The following is a 17,500-nucleotide window of genomic DNA, read 5'->3' on the forward strand; positions in this document are numbered from 1 at the left end:
CATATTGTTTTCCGATCTTCCATCTGTCTCTGTGCGTCACATATTTTTGTTTGAGCAATACATTTACATAAAAGCAGGGAGGGATCTTTGCCAAAATCATCTTGTGCACTGATAAGCAAAGTATACAGTATAAATGAATCTACTTTTGAAGGCCAACTGTAGCCAGGCGGAATACACAGTAAATTTGCCAGTGTTAATTTTGCAGTGTTAAGGCTTATTAACACTATTGGAGTAATTCCAACACCAAATGGAGTGAGATGCTCTCCAGTGTCAGTGACAAATGAAGTTGTTAAATTGTGTGGAGTTAGAAGTACTCCAGAGAGCCCCCGCCTCCTCGAGGTGATGGAGTTTGTCTGCGCCATTGTATGCTCCCCGAAACTGCTTTACTCTTTATAGTGTTAGCTTAACACTATAAATCTAACATCAGTGTTTAACACTGATCTGGAGCAGGACCAAATAGACACTAGAACAGTGTTAATTTTAACTCTTTAAGTGTTATTTTAACACTGTAAAATTGACTGTGTAGAGCTGCCCCGTCAGGACTCAAACCCACAACTTAGTACCAAACTTGGTCTTCTGACCGCTACACCAAAGAACCAGGCTCATTGGCATGGCAGCCAGAGCACAAACACGCAACTCTGGTGATGGTCACATCAACACTTTCAAGATGTCCACAGAGGCATCAGACACTGTGCAGTGTTTCCAAGGTCTACCCATTTACATCTTCTTACGCACTTTTTTGTGTGTTTCTCTCAGTGGACAGGCTCTCAATCGGGCTACTTCACGGAGGCATTGCCTTTGATTACTTTACATTCAGTCAAGGTACACCCTGCTTCAGCAGATTGAAAATAGGGGCGAAAGACGCGAACGTTTTGAGAAAAGTGCTTCAGATTAGTGCATCATATCTCCTGCCAAGACGTCCTCATTAAGGCTGGAGAACAGAAAAGGAACTTGGCTGGACCTCGCTGCGTTGGCTGCCTTTGTGTGCATGTGTGTGTGTGTGTGTGTGTGTGTGTGTGTGTGTGTGTGTGTGTGTGTGTGTGTGTGTGTGTGTGTGTGTGTGTGTGTGTGTGTGTGTGTGTGTGTGTGTGTGTGTGTGTGTGTGTGTGTGTGTGTGTGTGTGTGTGTGTGTGAGTGGGATAGAGAGATCTGACCTGTGAAAATATGTATGGGGGATATATGTGCAATGTTGTGTGTGATGTCTTTGTGTCTTCTTCTGCATTTATGTACCTGTATGTATGCTACTTGACACCTTAATATCCCTCGGGATCAATAAATGATACTCTACTCTCTCTACTCTATTTTTCACACACTGTAGGCCTACAACAAGATGATGCAATAAAGGAGTTATGGCCGCCACGACACCAGGGGTTTTATTTATCTGAGGAAAACATGATCTTGACATGTGTCCCGCAGGACATGCCCATTTATTTGTTCTGTGGTTTTGTTTTGGAGCAAAGTTTGGCCATGATGCGAGGGCTGACTGGCTCATGCTGTAGGGGAGGGAGCTGAGCTGGCAGAGGGCTTGGAAGGGAAGTCCACTCTCCCATTTCAGTGCACAATCTGGTTTGAGTGGTTTGAGTGACTGAATCAAAGAGGCGGATGGCTCAGCTCAGATCACATACACACACGTGTGTGTGTGTGTGTGTGTGTGTGTGTGAGAGAGAGAGAGAGAGAGAGAGAGAGAGAGAGAGAGAGAGAGAGAGAGAGAGAGAGAGAGTGTGTGTGTCTTAGCTTCCTGTCTGCCTGGTGGCTGGAGCAGACCGTGTAGGGAGGGGGTGGAGGGAGTTCAGCATTCTGATGGCCTGGTGGATGAAGTTGTTAGCCAGCCGGGTGGTTCTGAACCGTAGGCTCCCATACCTCTTTCCAGAGGGCAGGAGACGGAGCGTGCAGGGTGGGTCTCATCCCTCCCAATTGTGAGGGCTTTGCGGGTGAGGCGGCTGGACTAGATGTCTTGCAGGGAGGGGAGAGGTGTCTTGATGATCCTCCCAGCTGTGTTCACTATACGTTGCAGGGCTTTCCTGTTGTAGTCAGTGCAGCTCCCGCCCCATACAGTGATACAGCTGGTGATGATACTTTCAATGGTTCCTCTGTAGAAGGAGGTCATGATGGCTGGTGGGGCCCTGGCATGATTCAGCTTCCGCAGGAAGTAGAGGCGTTGTTGGGCTTTCTTGACTAGTGATGCAGTGTTGGTGGTCCAGGAGAGGTCGTCGCTGATGTGCACTCCAAGGAATTTAGTACTGCTCACCCTCTCTCTCTCTCTCTCTCTCTCTCTCTCTCTCTCTCTCTCTCTCTCTCTCTCTCTCTCTCTCTCTCTCTCTCTCTCTCTCTCTCTCTCTCTCTCTCTCACACACACACACACACACACACACACACACACACACACACACACACACACACACACACACACACACACACACACACACAAGCTTTATTTTTTTTTACAGAACAGCGTGCAGTTAACATTAGTCTAGTATTAAAATAAGAAATATTTGTATGCAAGCATTCAATGCTATTTTCCACCTCGTCCCATTGAGATTAATTTTGATTTATCTCTTTCATAGGCACACAATTGCTTTCTTGTTTTCCTCTTTCTGTCTCCACATCTGTCTGTCTGTCTGTCTGGCTGTCTCTCTCAGTCTCTCCCTCACCAATAGTGTCTGAGAGCAGGTTGTATACCAACACCAAAAAGGCTTGTCAGCAAAGTACCAAACATTTGAGCGGAACCAGTTGCAAACCTGAAGCACTTTTTCATCTTAATAAATGTCGTGCTCTAACATGTATAGACAAGTTGAAATCCTGAATTTCGCCATCCATTCAAAAAATCCGGTTTGGTGTGGAGTTGAGTAACTGCACTCTTGCACACAGCTCCTTAGTCTGACCATGGACCTCATCTAAGTCAGGTGTGTGTGTGTGTGTGTGTGTGTGTGTGTGTGTGTGTGTGTGTGTGTGTGTGTGTGTGCGTGCGTGTGTGCGTGTGTGTGTGTGTCTATGTCTGTATGTATGTGTGTCTGCCTGCCTGCTATCTCCTTCATTGCATTATTCCTGAGAAACAAAGTTTTAGAAGGCAGATTTGTGAAATTATACCCCATGAAACCGCAAGCCAACCATGCTTCCGCTCATTCTGGTCAATCTGTTTCTATTGATGTGCATTTGCAGATGATCAGATTTTAGTTGAAAAAAAAAATCAGATGGACAGTGTGCATCCATCAGATGGACTGTGTGTGGCCCCTGAATGGGCCCAATTAGCCTCGGAGTAACTCAATTCCAGTCCGAGCCAACCTCCGCAACAGGCTGCAGGCCCAGTGACTGTGTGCAGGACTGATGGGTGAACAACAGCCCAATGCTCTGAGACAGAGGGGATTGCTATCTCTCTCTCTCTCTCTCTCTTCCCTCCCTCCCTCACTCCCTCCCCCTCCCCCCTGGCCCTAAACAAACCAGACACAGGAAGGAAGGCAGGGCCGGGAGATAAGGTCCATTATATTTCGGTATTTCACACAAACTCTTTCCATTTGATGCATGCTGTGCAACGAAAATTCAGGCAATGACTGTGTGTGTAGTGTGTAGTGTGTGTGTGTGTGTGTGTGTGTGTGTGTGTGTGTGTGTGTGTGTGTGTGTGTGTGTGTGTGTGTGTGTGTGTGTGTGTGTGTGTGTGTTTGAAGAGAGCAAAAGTCTGTGTGGCCGGCTCTAGGCTGTGTTCTAGAACTCTGATGGGTCCCCAGATGGTTCTGAGATAAGAAAAAAAAGTGAGCCTCTGACAAGGCATCAGTGATCAGTGATCAGTGTGTGTGTGTGTGTGTGTGTGTGTGTGTGTGTGTGTGTGTGTGTGTGTGCGTGCGTGAGAGTGGTGTGTGTGTGTGTGCGCGCATGTGTGCGTGAGAGTGTGTGTCTTGGGAGGTTAGGTGTAAGTGTAAGTTACAGACGGGATATACTGTATATCTGGGCATGGGTGGGGGTGGACTTTGGAGGCCCTGGGTACGAGGTGAGATAAGGAAAGGGTATAGACTGGGTGTCTTTGCAAAATGTCATCATACAAAAAGACAAGACACCAGAACGTGCTGTGTGACCAGTGCCACACTCCTCAAAGGGTTGTTTTCTAGTGTGCCGCTTGAAACCAGTTTTGCCTCTGCTAGGTGCTGAGACAGCATTTACTGTGGAGGAAATACACACATGGCTGTCCGTCCCCCACTTACTGCAAGAGTCTCAGGTTAAGTTTACGTTCATTCGTTTCACCATATCATTGTGTGGGCGTCTTGAAAACTGAGAGAGAGCGAGAGAGAGAGAGACTGCAGCAGCGGGTCTACTGAGAAAAGTGCCAAAGGCCTTGTTTGGGGAGAATGTTCAACAAACGTTAACCGGTGTGTGTGTGTCTCATAGCAATGGTCTCTGGGTACTCAACAACAGAGAGAGAGAGAGAGAGAGAGAGAGAGAGAGAGAGAGAGAGAGAGAGAGAGAGAGAGAGAGAGAGAGATCATTATTATTTAATCATTAATAATTATCATCATGAATTTAGTTCACTTTTTGTAGCCTACATTTTTGCAAAGGGCTTGGCCACTGAAGTAGTAAAATAGTAGAACACATGACAACACAATCAACAAGGCTACATTCAATTTTCCAAACAATCTTTTCCAAAAAAAAAGTCGTGCAAACGTCCCACTACTGAAATAATTTTTCATGGGGTTTAGCTATTGCAGAGTGCAATTTGCACTAATCTCTTATGGTTCCTGTTATAAGCTGTTACCAGGATAGTAATGACCAATTCGTAACGTTTTACAAAAGATTAGTATATGTATGATTCCATAATAATATAGGCTAGTAACTAATAGTAATGTAGTGGTATTCTCACTGACCATTACACCGTTCCACTTGTGAACCTCTGCGCATACGCGGTGAAGTCCATCGTCATTCTTCAGTACGAGCGACTTTAGCCATGCTCGCCTTTCTTTTCTTAACCACCAACCACGCCCATCACTCCCGTTATCTCATTAAAGGCACGGACATTATTAATGCGGCACATTTGAAATAAGGTGCTGGTGGATGTACGCTACCTCGCCTTCTGACTACAACAAGTAAAGAAAGGCAAGTCAAAACTTTGAGAATAGTCGATCGCTCACCGTCCCCCGGCCGTCACTCAAACGCGGGTAACACGCACGCACACACACATGCTCATTCGCTCTTCGACTCGCACACAGTCTACAGACAGAGAGAAGGGGTAGAATTGTGCTGCTCCGCTACGCTCGAGACCATGCCATGCGTCGAACTGGCTGTCTTGTCGAAAACGTAGATCATCTTGCGATTGAAGTAAGTGGACTGCTCTTTCATGGAAATGGTTTGCTCTTGTGTAACAGTACGCCAATGATGTGTAGGTTGTGGTTAATCTTGATTCTCCCCGTTTCGACCGTAGCAAAACTGACAACAAGCGAATGAGGACTTTCTTTCTTATCTAGTTACGGACTGAAGATACTTTGATAATCCTACTAGGCTACTAAATCAACTCACACGGCATAATTAACGGAACATTGCTGAGCAGAATCTTAGGCGTGAAAGGTTGTAACCTGTGTAGACAAACCATAGCTTACACGCCTTAAATTGATCCCAACACTACCTTGACTCAGGGGTGTTAAACCAAGCCAAAGAAACGTTGTTATAGGCTACTCTAAGTGAATTGCCATCTCAGTCTGTGCCATCATGTGGTTAACACAGCGGCAACTTGTTTTGGGACATATTCACCGTTGACATTTTTTATTGTTTGCCTTTGCGGCAAAGGAAACTGTGCTATTTGAAAAGTTGCTAGAAAGTGCTGTTTTGGTGGTCTGCCCTTCGACAAAGTCTCACATTTCCTCTCCTTGGCGTTGGTGTCGTTTTTGGTGCGTGCGTAATTAAGTGCTTGTACGCTAGTGAATGGTGTGTGTGTGTGTGTGTGTGTGTGTGTGTGTGTGTGTGTGTGTGTGTGTGTGTGTGTGTGTGTGTGTGTGTGTGTGTGTGTGTGTGTGTTTTATCACGTCAGTGTAGGCCTAACATTATTGTTATTACACATATAGACCTACGATCAGAAATTGCGTTCTCCTGTGTCACCACCTCAAAGCCGGTGTCACAGCGGAATTGAGAAATGAGTTAACATCGTGTTCCATCTGTGGGAAAATTCTGTATCCGCCTATTTTTTTGTATTTATGTATCTAACATGAGTATTCGTGGCGTGTGAACATTCACCCTGATGTCTTAAAGTAGCCTAAATAGGATACCCGTTTAACACATTATTTTGCAATGTTTGCGTAAGCCACGCATAGTCACTCAGCCACACACACGAACTTTTTTTTTTTTTTTTTTTTAAAGTGGATGACCTCAGAGAAAGTGTTGCCCATGTTCCATGTTGCAATCTCAATACTCAATGCTGAGAGATTTGGTGACCCCTCACAGTCCCGGTATTCAAGTCAGTCCACGCGAGCGTATTCTTTCGACGAACACCGTTATGCCCACTCTGAGATCTGGTAATCGCTGAGTTAAGTAGCCTTCTATCCCACACCCAAATGGTTAACGTTCCCATGATATTTGCAATGATAGATGAGGCGTTGGAGAGCGGCAGAGGGCAGACACACGGGAGGTGATGGTGGGCCTTTGTTTCCTCACACTGGGGGAGAAGGGTAGTTTGTGGACAGGAGACAGGATGGCAGGACAGGCAGTTGTTTTACATTCCCCTCTCCCCCCCCTTTTTTTCTGTGTGTGTGTGTGTGTGGGGGGGGGGGGGGTCCAGTTGTTGAAGGGGGTGGGAGTGGTGTATGTGTTTTCATTCTTAGAAGAGTATTCGTGGACTGAAGCTATGTGGGGTATGAAGGGGAGGGTATGTTTTTCAGTATTGTGGTTTTGTGATGTAATGATATCAGGTAGCCTACTTCCTCTAACAGCTTAACGTTTGTGGTCTGTGCTTCTTAGCTTTTAATTTTGTAAAAAGGGTCTTAAGAATGAGCATTATCTTAAATGATGATAATAACTGATCACTCACAACTCTTCTTGTGGCTTAGAGATAGAGAAAGTTTGTCACAGCCTTCATGGCAGAGAACCTTGTTACTGTCAGTGTTTGTGAATTGTTGTTTTTGAATTGTTGAAAAGGGAAAATTATTTTTCTTCATTTTAGCTAGTAGATTGTGTACCTAAGGGGCAATTGTTCAGCGATATTTCTGATGGTAATAGTTTTCTTTCATGTCACGCCATACGCTTGTTATCACAAGTCTTCTGTAATTCCAAAGATCTGAGAGAAATCGATTTGATTATACTCTGCACCAGGTTCAGAGGACACGGTGCATTTGTATTGACTCTGAAGGTTGAAGGGCATTTGCCAGCGAAATGTAAGCAAATACGTCTGACATCTCAATGCAAATCTTATTGAAAGCAAGTGTGTTTACACAAGATTTTAAAAGTATTTTTTGTGGCCATAGAGTGGAACCTGGTTAAGCCATTCTTATAAATCCTCTATTATACGTATGCTGTTACCAAAATGGTAATGACCAAGTTTTAATCTGTTACTTAAGACTCTGTAATGCCAAGGCGATGCTGCTATAATGTAGCTGTGTTTCCAGCAAACAGTACAGCCTGATGAAGTGAGTTGAATCCACAGAGATCTTATCTGCACCTAAGTCCTACACTCGGTCAGTGGGCTTTCTCCATAAAAACACATTTAAAATTAGGGGTGTGCAAAAGAATGTCATGACAAAATATCATACCATCCATTTTACAATACACACATTGTATCCTGACCCCTGTATGGTGGTATGTATTAGCTACAGGTTATTGCCTAGTCAGTATATATGACTAAGTCCAAACACTTAGAGTCATATTTATAAGTAAAACATATTGCCAGTTGATACACACTTTTTGAAGTTATTAATGAACACTCTTCGAACACTCTTCATACTAGGCAGCCTTATTTTATACTAGCACTGAATTCTGGCATTCTATCATTCTACTCTATTCCATTATCCAGCAAGTGACAAAAATCACAATACATATGGTATCACATGTATCACGGTGCATTGTGTATCGTGACCCCTGTATGGTGATGTGCAGGGCTCTAACTGGCCAAATGCTGGTGAAATTACGGTTTGGTGGTAGAAAAGAAAACTTACTAGCTACTTTGACCCATTAGTGAGTCTCTTTTGGCCAATATAGATTAACATCTACTAGCCATTTTGACTTGTTATGAAAAAAAAATAATGTAGGGCCCTGGTAAGGTGTTGGCCTGGTAATTGTTAAGGCCTACATTTTGTTAACAATAGTTCTGTGGTGTGTTGTGATAGCCAGAGACAGGTGTCTCCCCCCCTGATTAGGGTATTCAAATGAGGATATTCTATTTATGAGGATATTCAAATAAGCATTTTGCACCCGCTTGTGAACCGGTTGTCAGCAGCAGGGGCAGGGCCGGGTTAAGATGGGCTGGAGCCCCTAGGCTACAGGTTGGATGGAAGCCCCAGAGAAGGTATATTTCACCAAATATGTTTTCACATCAGAAGGGTCAGTTCCATCCTGTTCAGAATTAGTTCGATCTTTGTGGTTCACATCTCATATACAATACAATCATGGGGTTTATTATAATGGGTCCTTCAGCAAAACAAGATTCATGGTGCTGGGAACCGTGCAAGTCAGAATGTGGCAACGTGAGTTTTTCCGCCATTGCAATTGCACCGTCCGCATTCCAGACAAAGAAAACCTCACCCTGAGTCTGTAGCTGCGTGAGTTGTGCCCACAATCAAATAATTCAGTTCATTGGGATCGATGAAGTTACTGTTCACATGCGCCCTAACACATTGGGCCATTGTGTGAGTGTGTGTGCGTGCATGCGCATGTGTATGTATGTGTGTGTGTAACAGGGTAGCAACATTATTCATCAGGGAAGCCGACAAGGGGGACAAAGGGCTCATCTGTCCCGGGCCCAGGGAAATGGGAGGCCCATAATTGGGTCCTCATTACATTGAATGTATTGGGTGGGGGGCCCTTTCAGATAACTTTGTCCTGGGCCCAGCCAAATCTGTCAGCGGCCCACTCCTGTCAGCTCTACTGTCTGCCATGTTCCTCACCTTTATGACGGAAATCTCAATAAAACACGGAGCACCAGGGTATAAAGTAATCCAGCTATATTTTTTATATCTCTCATGAACTTTAGACAACAGGTAACAGCTTCAGGAAGCACAGAGATGAGAGAGGAACAATTTTTATTAGCCATTGTATAGCCATCATGTGAATTTTTATATGCTGTTCAGCTGTGCAATGATTAACAGTAACAAGTCGAGAGCGGAAGGACGAGGTTTTGTGATGTAGTCCAAAACTTGGAATGTGAGGGAGAAGGACCATCCCTTCATGTTTACCTGTTTGATTGGTAAAAGAATAATACATGACTGACTTGGACGTTGGTATGACTCCTCTAAGCAAACTGTATTCTTGTTTTGATGGTCGCAGTCTGATACATGGGTTGCTACGGAAAACACATGGCTTTAATATCTCCGGCATGCTGCCCAAAATCAGACAGAACTGTAGACTGTGTTGAACATTTGGAAGTACTTAGGTGTGTTTCTTAAGACATACTGTATTAAGTTCTGCCATGAAAAATGGCTTAGAAAGTAACAAGACCCATCACTGCCATGTCAACACACCACATGACCTGTTCACTTAGCACAGCCCTCTACTCCCAAGTCTGACCATCCCATGGATGAGAGAGAGAGAAAGGGAGTTAGGGAGGGAGGGAGAGAGCATGCACTTTTTAAACAAGCACAAGGTTGAAAGCATCATGTTCAGGGGAAGGGAAAAGCCGCTGCTGAGCTGACATCTTTCATCTGTGCTTGGCGAGCCCCCAGTCAGCTGGGCCTAAATAATGGATGGCAGTTTGGGTTGAAGACAGGCTGGGCTGGGCTGGGCTGGGCTAGCAAGTAAACGAAATTAAGAACAAATGAATGTACTGAAAAAAGGAAAGAAAAGTGTGGGTGTGGGTGTGGGTGTGGGGTTGGCACGGCGATGTGTAGCATGGACACAGCTTTACTGTTTTTTGGTTGCCGTGGCAATGAGCTGCCATAAAAATAGGTAGGCCCAGATAAAGAGATAGACATTAGATACATAGATAGACATGGTATTCATCCTTCAGAGGATACAACCTGAAAGGACGAAGGTAGCATCTCTGTATCTGTCTTATCAATCTATAAAGGTGTATCCTCTACCCTGTGCCAGTGATGTGGTTTCCCTGGTGAATCCCGCTAAGATATAGAGGTCTAGATAAATACTATTATGCGTGTTGTATTCATCCCTTCAAATACATTTCCCAAAAGGGCATATAGAACAGAACAGCTCTCTATCTGTCTTGTCTATCTATGAAGATATGTCCTCTGCCCTGTGCCAGTGACGTGTTTTCCCTCGTAAACCCACAGACTGTTGGCTGACTGCTGGCTGGCTTCTGGCTGGCTGCCGGGGTGTCTATCCAACCCAGGACTTTACCTGGACGCAATGGGTAGCATGTTATAGCTGAATGAGCACATTCCAATGCAAGATGAGGGTCTTAGAGTGTAAATGCAACTTATTTAATGTTTTTATGTGTTTCAGAGGCTGAGATATTTAGGTTATTTAGGGCTGAGGGCAACTTTTACCCAAAAAGGGCTTAGGCATTCAGCAGGCGTTTTTGCAGGTGCTTTAGGCATCAATGGGTTAAGACAGGTCAAATTTGAGGGGGAAAGCACATTGTGCAAACATATCCTGGGAGTTTTGGTAGACAAAAAGGTTACAGTGACCAAGAAGCGAGTGTATTAAGTCTGTGATGGCGGTTTAGCTGAGCTGAGTGGCGTTGTGCTGTGCTGAGCTGTGGTGTTGTGGTGCTGATGAGATGACTTGGATGCAGCTACTGTGTGGTACTGTGCCTGGTGCCTAGTGTCAGCCACTTAGAAACTGGGCATCTCTGACTTAAAAGCCTCCTTAGTGTGCATGCTTCAACCTTGTTGAAGAAGTGAAAAATGATTATAATTTTTTTTTAAAACAGCCCAGTTGAGGCTCTAGTGGCTGGGTGCTGGACTGCTATTTGGGCGACCCGGGTTCGATTCCAGGCCTGGGTCATTTCCCGATCCTTCCCGATCTTCCTCTCTCCCAGCCATGTCCTGTCTGTTCTCTGTCCTATCAAATAATAAAGGCACAAAAACCCTTCTAAAATATTTTTAGAAAAGAAAAGGACTAAAATAGCATGCTGGCCCATGCTACAGTGATTACACTCAACTATATCCTGCCCCAACAACTTCCCAACCCCAGGCAGCATGACTTTACACTCTTAAAGCACGCCCTGTGCTCTGCACTCGGTAAAGACCTACGTTGTATTAAGAAATTAAATCCTGAAGGGCATGTAATAAGTTAAGTAAGGCCAATTGGCAAATGGGGTGAATGACAGATTGTATTGTGTTATATAACTGGCATGCATGCAGACGCCATTCCTGTCTACGTAGTGAAGGCAGAATGTAGAATGCAGGGAGTGAGCAACATGTGTGTCAAGCTTCTAGGCCTCGTGAATTGCTCATCTGTTCGCTGTCACCGATGTGTTGATCATTTTAATTTTAAGTAGCCTTCACTATGACCCATGACATAGATGGGAATGGGATGTGTTTGAGACATATACTAGAAAATGGTGCATGATAATAAGTTTTAGTTTTAATATTGTAAATGCTTGTAATATTGTAAATACAGTGTAATTTTCTCAATTTTAATATACATGGCCAGAGCACAGGCAGTCACAGTCTTTGACCGTGATTGTATAGTGTCTAGAATGAAGCCACTTTCTGATTGACTTTACCCTTTTTTTATTCTTGTAATGAGAACGCTTTTCTTTAGTAGACTGAACTTTAAAAGAAGTCTTGCCTAATGGACTTTAGCTCAAGGAATTGGTCATAAAGCATTAAGCAAGAATTGAGGAACTGCACCAACATTAGTCAGAGACTGAGCTCATGGACGGATGGCAATGGAGCCTACAGAATGAATCATTCGCCGAGGTCTGAGAGGTTGAAGGTCTTATGGGTGTTCTCTGGTTGCATCTCCATTTGATTTACATAACTGACATGCAGGACTGTGGTGTATGTGTATTGTGCACGTGTAGTGTATACACATGTATTCATTCATCACTGGTCACATTTTTACAGTTCAGCTACTGGTAAGCAATCAAGGAGTTGCATTTTTTTGGGGATGAATGAAGTTCATCTGTCTTTTTTGTCAGTAACATAGCGTGAAGGTAGATGGCGTCCATGCCTTTGTCTTTCTTTTGGAGAGTTTCGCTCGGTGCGTTATTCCAAAACAGTGATTCAGTAAGGAGAAAAGAAAGGAGTCGCACATGGGAGCTAAAAGCTGGTCAGTGCGGGCTTGGTCAGTAGCGTAGCCCCATAACGCGCGCCGTACCACCAGTGGCACGCTGTAATAGACATTGAAAGGTTAATTACCATATTATTTCTCTACTATGACACAACAGAGGGCCTTTTGCAATGCACTATGGCTCAGCCATTGCCATTCTGGTATCAGCAAATGTATAATGCTGTGTTTTAATGGCTTAATGACACACAACACAATGTCAGTTTTTTCCATTGCATCATTAAGTTGTAAAAGCAGAGTGAGAGCCAACTACAAGTAGCAGTTGTTGTCCATGTGAGTGCTAAAAGCTGGCCTGGCTTCTTATCTGAAAAGAGTGCAGTGCCCGCTCCGCTAACACGAAACCCATAATTGGCTGCCAGGCTACATGATGAGCTCATGGGCTCCTGATGACGTCAACTCAAGCAACTCTTCTCAAAAACATGAGAAGAGAACAGGGCTGGACTGGTAATCTGTTAAGTATACAGGTCACTTTTCCGATGGACTGCTAGCTAGCCCTCAGAGGTTGATCTGCTCTTTCTTTTTCTTAGGGACTGGCGCACAATGTAGAGGTGGTGACCCCCATTGGGCCATCTTCAATACAGAAAGTGAACTGAGCCGATTAGGATATAGTAGTGTGCGACAGCGGCCTGTGCATGGGTGAGGGGCAGAAGTGAGAAAAACGCCATGGCCGGTTTTTGGTCCCACCTCAGCCCTGGAATAGATGAAAAGCACTTGAGATGCGTTGTCAGCCAGGTTACAGACTCATAAACAAGCGCAGTGAAGAGATGGCAACCTGGGCTGCACATGGCCAACACTGTCATATAACACATTGGATTGTAATGAAAGCTTAACAGAATGACGGTGTTATTTAATGACGGCGTTATTGACAAATCAGTTGGGCGAACAAACACACAGCCAGACAGATGGGGTCCTTGCACTGCCTGGCCATAACTTCTCAGGGGCCAGCTAAAGAAGCAGGTGGTAAAGTTAGGTAGCCTAGAGTACAGTGTTTACCCTAGAGACCAAGAAGCATTGTGTGGTGTTACTGGCAAAAGAAACCTTGTGTCAGTGCAAATGTTTAGCGTGTACCCCCATTGACATGTGCGGTATTTGTGGCTGTTGATCAATTTGTGGTGCTCGGTTTTTATTCTGTGGTACTTTACCACAGAATGGTCTATTGTAGGGGAAGCATGCAGTAATACAGTATTGATATATGTACGCACATGTAAAATTATTATATTCACACATTGTGAAATGTGTTCGGGAGAGAACTGTTTTCCCTGGCTGCTTGACTGGGTGAGCATGAGTGAGGAGGAATCAATCTGGGTTTTATTTGGTCCTAAAAACTTTCTCCCTGTCTTTCACTTTCTGCTTGTTTTGTGAGTGTCTTGAAGTGTTTTGCAGTGCTTTGACTGCATTCAGCTGTCTGTGAGTGCTTTGTGCAGAACCAGGCGTGGGCTCCCTGCCTGTCTAAAGTAGACAGTTTCATATGTTCAATGTGAGTTTAAGTATGCTGTCTGTCTGGGGGTGAACTGTCAACGTTACCAAGAAATCTATGGCTGGCCTGAGGGTTCGAGTTGCTTCTTTCATACGTAGCCTAATTTGGAGCATATGTGTGCATTGTGTGTTGGGTTACTTCAGAGTTTTTAACACCCTGTTGTTATACGGTCGCATATCATGGACATCACACATCTGTTGGGAGGTGATTTATTTGCTGGGTTGTATTAGGGGTTGTTTTCATTTTGCATGTGTGTCTGTGTCTGTGTGTGCTTGAACATCTTCATGCATGTGTGTGTAGTGCACTGTATGTGTGTCTGAATGCTTGTGTGTCTGGGTTTACTTTGTGTTTCAAGTTTGTTTCGGCATGTTCAGTATGTATTATGGTGTAGTTGCTGTGGTTCTGTTGTACTGTAAGATTCGATTCTTTATTAACCCATAGGGACACCAGACAGGTCGATTTCATCAGGTTCACAGCATTGGCCAGATCCTTTCTTACTCACATCTCATTTAAAAGTGTATACATTACATTACATTTAGCTGACGTTTTCATTTATTCAAAGTGACTTACCGTTATTATTTTTCAGGGTATCGGTTACATTCCCTGGAGCAATGTGGGGTTAGGTGCTTTGCTCAAGGGCACTTCAGCCATGGTTGGAGATGTAGGGAGAGGTCAGCGGGGATTTGAACCTGCAACCCCTAGATTGAAAGACCGACTCTCTAACCACTAGGCCACGGCTGCCTACGTCAGAACATGCATGAGGTGCATAGTATGCTGCATACGGTGGTTTGCGCGAGGAGTTGTGTTGTGTTCTGCTGCAGGAAGTTGCATTGCTAACTCACTGCCTGTGTTGATAGTTTGCTGGACTGCTCTGGCCACCGGCAGCTGTAGCGCTGGAGTGGAGGAAGACTGCATTACTGTGATGTGGAGTGGTTGGCAATCTCTCTCTCTCTCTCTCTCTCTCTCTCTCTCTCTCTCTCTCTCTCTCTCTCTCTCTCTCTCTGTCTCTCTCTCTCTCTCTCTGCCTCTCTCTGTCTATCTCTGTCTCTCTCTCTCCAAGTTAGCGTTGGTGCTACTGTGGTCCACCTCTCTCTCTCTCTCTCTCTCTCTCTCTCTCTCTCTCTCTCTCTCTCTCTCTCTCTCTCTCTCTCTCACACACACACACATATACTCTTGCCCTCTCTCATTCTCCCCCTCCCCTCCTCTGTTCTCCCTGAATCAGCTGAACGTCAGCTGATCGCTCCGGCTAATTCTCCTCCTTGGCCATTGCTTTTCCGTAACACCCTGCCCCCATTCTTCTGTCTCACCTCTCTACCTCCCCTCCGTCTCTCTCTCTCTCCCCGAGCCTCCATTCCTCCTTCTCTCTCTCTCTCTCTCTCTCTCTCTCTCTCTCTCTCTCTCTCTCTCTCTCTGTTGGCATCTGTGCTGCTCCGCTCCTTCTTGACACCACTCCAGGCCTGTGAGAGTGCTCTTTCTGCTTGAAAACAGCGAGTGAGCGAGCGAGCGAGCAGGTACATAGTTGATTGTTGTTACAAAGTGTTTGTGTGAAATGTTTGTATGTAAACTTGTGTGTGTGTGCGCACGCATACGTGCTCATGCATTTGTGTGTGTGTGTATTAGTGTGTTAATACGTTTGTGTGTTTGTCGTGCGTGCGTGTGTGTGTGTGTGTGTGTGTGTGTGTGTGTGTGTGTGTGTGTGTGTGTGTGTGTGTGTGTGTGTGTGTGTGTGTGTGTGTGTGTGTGTGTGTGTGACTGTGGCTTGGCCTCTCCACTGGGAATTGGCTGTCTAGGCTCGTCTGCGGTGACTGAGCACACTGGCTCCCAGGGGAGACCAGCTCTATCGATCTCTGCCTTGGGCATAGCTGCCGGCCAGTGTGTGTGTGGGTGTGGGTGTGGGTGTGGGTGTGTGTGTGTGTGGGGGGGGGGGGTGTTGTTGTGTCACTCTGTGTGACTTTGTGGCTGTGTGTGTTTGTGTGAGGCCCCAACCACCACACACACACGCACGCACGCACGCACGCACGCACGCACGCACGCACGCACGCACGCACGCACGCACGCGCACGCACGCGCACACACACACACACACACACACACACACACACACACACACACAAAGACTGTACCAGGATCAGGGCCAGTGTGTTTGACAGTTTTCAGTTTCGAGGCGTCACTTCAGTTCACTTCCGCTCTTCACTCGAGTGACGACCAGCCAGAGTGTCGGCTGCAGTAATGACTGTGGGAGAAAGCGAGCCAGACAGACAGACTGTCTCTAGTTAGATACGTAGGCCTACATATAGACTGTGTGACAGACTGCAAGCCAGTGTCTCTTGTAATGTCTTGTGCTTTGCCATAGTGTCCATATGTAGGTGTTTGTGAGAATACTTGCCATAGTGTCTCTAGTTGTGACTTCTAGTCAGAATGTCCTGTCCAGCTATGATTTTGAGAGAAGACAGACTGACTGACAGACTGAATGTCTCAAGTTATATATACACCCCATTTCCTCATATAATGAATTCCTAAAAAAATAGTTTGGACCAGGCTGCAAATAGGGGCAAGCTACAATTCAACACTTTTAATAAAATAAAAAAAAACAGCCATACTTGCTGCTCTATTTATCACAGATGTAGACACACCGGTTGTGACACAGGCTACTAAAAAAATGAGGCTTTTATTTATTATAAATGGTTTCAGACTAGGTTTCTAAAATGGGCTACTATTAGGGGCCAGGTTATGAATGGAGGAAATTCGGGTTTATATGACCAGCTGCTTGGGAGTCTCTTGCTGTATATTTCAGAGAGCACTTGCCATACTGGAAGTTGCCATAGTGCCATAGTTTATGTATGTGACAGAATGCTTGCTCAGTGTTTCCGACAGAATATTTGTTAGTCAAGGTGGAGGGGGGTTAGCCTGTGTCAGAGACCATGCAACCATGTTGTGCCATTTCATATGTAATATGATGTGAAAACCTCAAAAAGAAGAAATAGCTTGCATATTTTTTGTGAAACAACATAAGAAATTACTTTCGAAATACAAAATCTTGATCTTTTCTGGGGATTTACTCAAGGTGGAAGGTGGTTGTAGTCAATGTGCCTGCCTTAAAAAACAAAGTGCTGGGGAAAACACTTGCCGTAGTGTCTCTCTAGTTGTGTGACTTCTAGCCAGAATGTCGTCTCCAGTCATGACTGTGAGAGAATGCTAGACTTTCTGTCTCTAGTGATATGTGAGAATGCTTGTCAGAGTGTCCGTATGTATACATGGAAGAGACTGCTAGACAGAGTGGCACTAGTTCTGTGCATAAGACATTGCGAGTCAGAATGTCTCTCCAGTTATGTGTACCAGATTGGTGTGTGGGAGGACGTAGGAGTTTGTGCTATATACATAAATATTGAGCTACTTATTTTTTCAAATGCATTAGCATATTACTTGTCTTAGTAGCAAACATCCACTGTATGTGTGTAACCAATGGCTGTGGGGGTGTGGGGTGGGGGGGGGGTGGGGGGATTGTTGCTGTTGCCTTTCATACTACAGTGGTGCTCATATGTTTACATACCCCAGCAGAATACACGCTTTCTTGGTGATTTCTCACAAAATATGAAGAATTACACAAAATCTTTTTTTTCACTCATTGCTAGTGACTGGCTTAAGACATTT

The sequence above is a fragment of the Engraulis encrasicolus genome, chromosome 14 (assembly GCF_034702125.1).
Source record: "Engraulis encrasicolus isolate BLACKSEA-1 chromosome 14, IST_EnEncr_1.0, whole genome shotgun sequence".
NCBI lineage: Eukaryota > Metazoa > Chordata > Actinopteri > Clupeiformes > Engraulidae > Engraulis > Engraulis encrasicolus.